This window comes from Terrapene carolina, unplaced genomic scaffold, assembly GCF_002925995.2.
Source record: "Terrapene carolina triunguis isolate 2854851 unplaced genomic scaffold, T_m_triunguis-2.0 Scaffold236, whole genome shotgun sequence".
Classification (NCBI taxonomy): Eukaryota; Metazoa; Chordata; order Testudines; family Emydidae; genus Terrapene; species Terrapene triunguis.
In genome coordinates, this window is record NW_020664587.1 from 18,948,184 (window position 1) to 18,954,039 (window position 5,856).

Consider the following 5,856-nt stretch of genomic DNA (forward strand, 5'->3'; position numbering starts at 1 on the left):
CATTCCAACAAGAGGACTTTGACATATGTTTAGACTATGAAATACTCAGACTGACAGGACCTTTTCAACAGACAACTTTGTAAAGCCAATGAGGTCTTAAGCTCAGAACAGGAGGCTAGAACTCCTGAGTTTTAATCCCAGCTCTCACACTGACCAGATGTATGCCTTTAGCAAATCAACGTCTCTGACTCAGTTTCCTTACAAGGGTGAGGGTCCAAACAAGGGTTGGGGTGAAGGCACGGATCGTGAGATACCACATATCTGTCAGGGTGTTGTGAGGATTAAATATTTGTACAATGCTTTGAGCTTGCCAAGTGTGATGTAAGTGATTAGAATTATTAGTAAAATAAACACATATGTGATGGCTGCTACTGTCAAAACTTAAGTGTAAATAGTGCATTTTAGAATTAAGTACTGCAGAAATGGATTAGGATGAATGGCAGCAGTTCTGGCCACCAGATGGCCAAAGCATTTGCTAGAATGCTTTTTTATTTTTATTTTTTTTAATTCTGTATATTAGATTAAAAAAAAATCACAAAATCAGTGCTACAGTAGTAATGACCAATAAATATGTGGGCAACCAACAAGCATCAGTCAGCATATACAGGCAGTAAACATATCAGCTATTTTATATCAGCAGCAATAATCATTTAATGCAAGTGCACACAGTATTTAGCGCCCAGACACAAATACATGCCAGATAAGTATATTTACTCTTTAGACTCCACATAAGGAAAAAGCAAACTGCTGTTTTTTCTAGTTCTTAGTGTTCTTGTTGCAGGTTCCTTTCAGCTTCCTTAGTGAATGCAGGCCCCAAGCACACTCATTTAATTCTCTCTATTAAGTCCTCTCAGTTATGTTTGCTTATAATTTACTGCCAAGAAACATCAATAATTCAGAGTTATGGTTGCCTAACATAGTCTTGTGCCATTCCATAATATGGAGGGTGGCTGAATTTAACTCTCTGAACACCAGGAAATATAATCGTAACTTTGTGTCTCCCACACCCCTTACAACCTCAACTCAACCTCAGCCTTTGAGCAATGCCCAAACCCATGCCTGTCAGATATCACAAGACCATAACTTTCCTAGACTCTTTGTAATATTGGCTGCACTTGAGGTAAAACTTCCTAAAGAAGCCCCTAAAGAAAGCAGGCTGACTGAAGTAATATGCACACCAAATATTCTCAGAAATCTGCCAATGGCAGGACTTTAACTCATACTATTTGGTGGTGCTCAGGTTTGCAGTTTATTGCTTGGTTCTCTAAACCACCGAGTGACTCTGGTAGGGTCTGAATTTCTCTGCACCATAAGCTGCTACAACATACCAGACTTGAGAGAGCATATGCACAAAGTGCACATGAAGTCTCAGGGCACATGCACAAATCACTCTGACATGCATCCTAGATGAGTGCCAATTTACAGAGCTGGACAGACCCTCTAATAGCTTCTCTGATGTGAAACTGGATGCTGGGCACTAGCAGAGATCAACGCTAATCAAGTAATCTCAGTTTAGTGTAGATCAGTCCCATAATTTGAGCCACAAGTCTGTGCAACACCCCCCCCCCAAAAAAGAAAAAAAAGAAAAAAGAATGATACATTTTACTGACAGATCCTTCTATGTCCGGAACCCCTTGACTAAATGCTAACCCTGCCTGAGATCCTGAGGAGGCACACCAATTTACAAGGTATGTGAATTTAAATTAAAGCACTATGAAAAGTGTTTTAACAAAAAGCTCTGCTCAGTGTTAATTAGAGTTGCTAGCCCTCCTCCATACTTCTGCGACTTCCCTGGTATTCCTATACAAGCAGGGCTGCTCCTACAATTTCTGATGCAGTGTAAGAATTTACAGGTATCTGGGAGGAGCCCCACCTCTATAGACTCCACCACTTTTGTCCAAAAACACCTCAGACCTTCCACCTACATTAAAAAGCCTCCACCCCATGCACTTTTCTTAAGACAGGCATCTCTCTCATTCTTGTGTATTGCTACCAACCTCACAGCTGCACTCACTTCAGCCTAAGTACCATGTGTCCAGACTGAAATATGGAGCCATGCTGGTGTTACCTCCCTTCTTCCCCGCCTTTCAATATATTTTTTCCACCCCTGCTCACACACCTCAAGCGTACTTTCTTTTACTCCATCCACCCCCTTTTTGTACTATACACCCTGGTCATCCTGGCTTCAAGTCCAGCTGCTCTTGAAGCCTCACCCTCTCCTCTGCCCTAGTAAATGCAAAGCAACAGTGACAACTCACCTTAGAAGCCTGTTTTCATCTTCCTGTCTGGGCAGGCCAGCAAAACTTATTGTCTCTTTCCCATCACTTCCAGCAGGGATGCCTCCTGCCTTAAATCAGTGGGAATCCCCAGGTTAGTGACCAGGCTGCAGACCTGCCAAGATTAGGGCTGCTCCGTCCATGCATGAAGCTGCCTAGGCCCTGAACAGAGGGACCCTGGGCCTATTCCCCACATCCACGGACGAGAGGCAGGAAGGCCCTTCCACCGGCCCACAGGGAGCCCCCCTCTCGGGAGGCCTCAGGACACCCGGAGGAAGGAGTCTGGGTCTCCTGGCGAGGTGACAGACCTGGGGCAGGTGCCGGGGTGGCTTGGCAAACAGCTCCCCTCACCTGGGCTGCCTGGGAGCCAGCCCAGGAAACAGAGAGCAGGGAGGGGGAGGTCAAGGCAAAGGGACACTTGGTCAATGGCAGAGCAGACTCCCTTTGCCTCTGGCGGTGGGGAGGAGGTACTACAAGCAGGAAGTCCTGATGCCAAAAGCATGGGGATCATACCAGTGTCTGATGCTTGGCATCTCTCCAAGAAGAGCACAAAACGGAGGCACCTTTACATGGCTCAGCGTTATCCAGCGTGCTAAAACACTCAGTGAATTAAAACACTCTGGCCTTGTCTGTGTTGCAGCTTCCCTCACTGGTTACTCCACTGCAGAGACTCACAATTTGCCTGGTGCACAAACCCCTTATGGCTGCTTTGCTTGCAAAACATAGCTCACGGTGTTACTTTCCATGGTGGGTCAAGGGAATGAAGCAGCAGCTCCCTTGGTCTCCTTCCTCACTAATGATTCAGGGTGTCAGACTTCTTGTGGGTTGGAATGGCAGTTCCTAAGCACAGCAGGCTGTTTGTTATTTTGCAGAAAGAGATATGGGAGCTGGAAAACAGAAAGCCAATGAACATGGCTGTTGGAGTGAGGGAGGCCCAAAAACCTGCAAACCAAGAGGTGAAATAAGTTGGCTTAATTTACACTTTGATTGGAGAAGTCCACTGCCTGTTTGTAATGTTACAGAAATTGTTGAAGTTTGTATTGCACATTAGTAAAGTGGATAGAAACCATGGAGGAAGGGAAGGATGTGGTACTCTCATGACCAGCCTCTTGCACTAATAGTTCAGGTATGCAGAGTGGGAGACTAGGTTGATCAGCAAGGAGAGCCTAGAATGACCTCAAAAGGCTGACAGCACCCAGCATATTAAACAAATTGGCTCAAGTCAATTTAGAAATGTTATCTGGCCTAACACTGTTAGAAAGAAAATAAACACACTAATGTGAACACTGTAATGGAGGTCTCATGGAAATTAGAGCTGGAGTGTAATCTTATGGATAAGGCACTGGAGTGGGACTCAGGAGATATAAATTCCCACCTCTGTCAGAGACTGCCTGTTGACCTTAAGCACGTCACTTCACCTCTGTACAGCCCAGTTCCCCATTTATAAAATGGAGAAAAGTATTTTTCTTTCTACCACCCTTTCTCTTTTATCTATTAATCCTATATGGTCTTTGGGGCAGGCACTGTCTCTTACTATTTCTATATGGCACATATCACATTAGGGACTTTAGGCACTAAAGAAAGTTATTAATTCTCAACAGTGGCCTGAATTTTTTTTTGTATTTATTTATTTTTGACAGCTCCTCCACCTCTCTCTCCAACCAAGCATTAGATTGAGTCTCAGAGGTTTTTAAAGGTGTCTTACACTGGCGTCTCCTCCTCCTGTCTACCTGCCTTTTCCTCCCTCATGCTCCTCCAGCTGTCCTATCTTCTCCATTTTCCTATTTCCTCTGCTACCCTGTGACTCAATTTAATCCACCTTGCAACAAATTATACACTAGCTCCTCCTAGTTAGTCATTAGAAACCACATGGTCTGAAAACCTCTAAAAGCAGGGCTTGAAATTCAGGAAAAAGGTACCTACCATTAAATACAAAGCAATTAATCACAACAGCAGCAGCATTCCACAAACCCAAGGCATCTGTCCCCATGTAGTCAGTCTGCTCCATTTTCTCTCTCCCGCCAGCCCCTGTTGAACTTTAGTCCTTCTTCCCCCTGCAAGAATCTGCAAATCCTGTTACCCTGCAGTTTCCCTACATGGCATCTGTCAAAGAACTACAATTAAAAAGACAAAACAAAACATGAAGCACAATCCTGGCTTCAGTTTTCTTCCTGTCTCTCCCCCTTCATGCCTGTTTAGGTATTTCAGTCCATTTTTTTATGTATTCTGTCTCACTTTTTTTTTTGATTGGAGCAGCATCCCAATCCCCTTGTTTTCTGTCACATTGTTCCTCCTCAGTGCTGTTGCTTCCCCACCCTTTGTTCTGCAAGATTTCTCACTGCAGCAAGCCAGTGACGGGGAGAGATGTTGGTTCCCAGAATGGGGGAAATGGAAACCTTTTATTCCTTCACATTGGGGAAGATACTGTCAGTGCAGGCAGAAAGGCAGACTACTGGCATTATAGCTAAAGAAACTGCAGTTCCAGAAGGAACCAGGGCAGCCACTTGCTCAGAAGCAATCTTATTAAGCCTGTAGAGTTGCTGGACTTGTAGAGTGAGGCTGGGCCTAAGGAAAATACATTCATGCATTATCTGACAGCACCAAGAGAACTTTTGGAGCATCTGAGATTGGCACAGGCATAAGCTTTTTGTATATTTTAGCAGGAAAGGGGTGATTTTATTTTCTTTGATACATTTATTATGCCAAACTACATTTCACCATCTTGGCTAATTAAATAGCCGGTATGTTCAAGAGCTCAATTACAATTCTTACAGCCTAAGGAAAGGGGGACAGGACTAGAGAGCAACAGAATTCTACGTGCAATTTGAGATGTTTTAGTCTTATTAACTCTTTGAGTAAGAGTAAACAAACTGATTTAAGCAACACCTCTGTACTAATAAACATGTTTTAGAAAGGTTTTGTCAATTATTTTCTTCATTAGTTGTTAATATTAACTCAGAAGTTCAGCACACACAACAGCTCACTCTACTTTATATTCCATCCCTAATTAAGATACAAATAATTAAGAACATCCTCTTGCACATAATTCTGTAGGAAACAGTCCTTATCTCTGGAAGCTGCATTTTAGAAATAAAGTATTTCACACTCTTTACTGGGAAAAGCACTAAAGCACCCTTTCTTCTTTATTAGGTCCAGTTAATTTTGACAGTTAACTTTTTTAGTGGAAGCAGTGTTTACCCTCTGACAAAGGAGGGTGCCAGTGATAAAGTGAGAGATGACAACGAACTTATTTGTGCAGCAAGGTGGAGAGATCAAAGGAGAGAGGTGAAAAACATCTCCCTAATTGCACTGTTGAGAGACCAGCAAACACCCTGGAATGATGTCAGCTACCATGCTCCGTTGCTGGTTAAGTGGGCTGCTAAATCTGACCGTATGTACACACCACAGTAATACAGATGAAGGATTATGTTGTAGTGCTCTGCTGCCCGTCAAACCACTTACACATTATTCTTCGGAGTCAACTACACCCCCACCTAGGCAACTGCAATTCTATTGTCAACATGCACCCAATATGATTTTGGCTGTTTAGAAGCTTACTAATGAGCCTGATCTAAAGCCC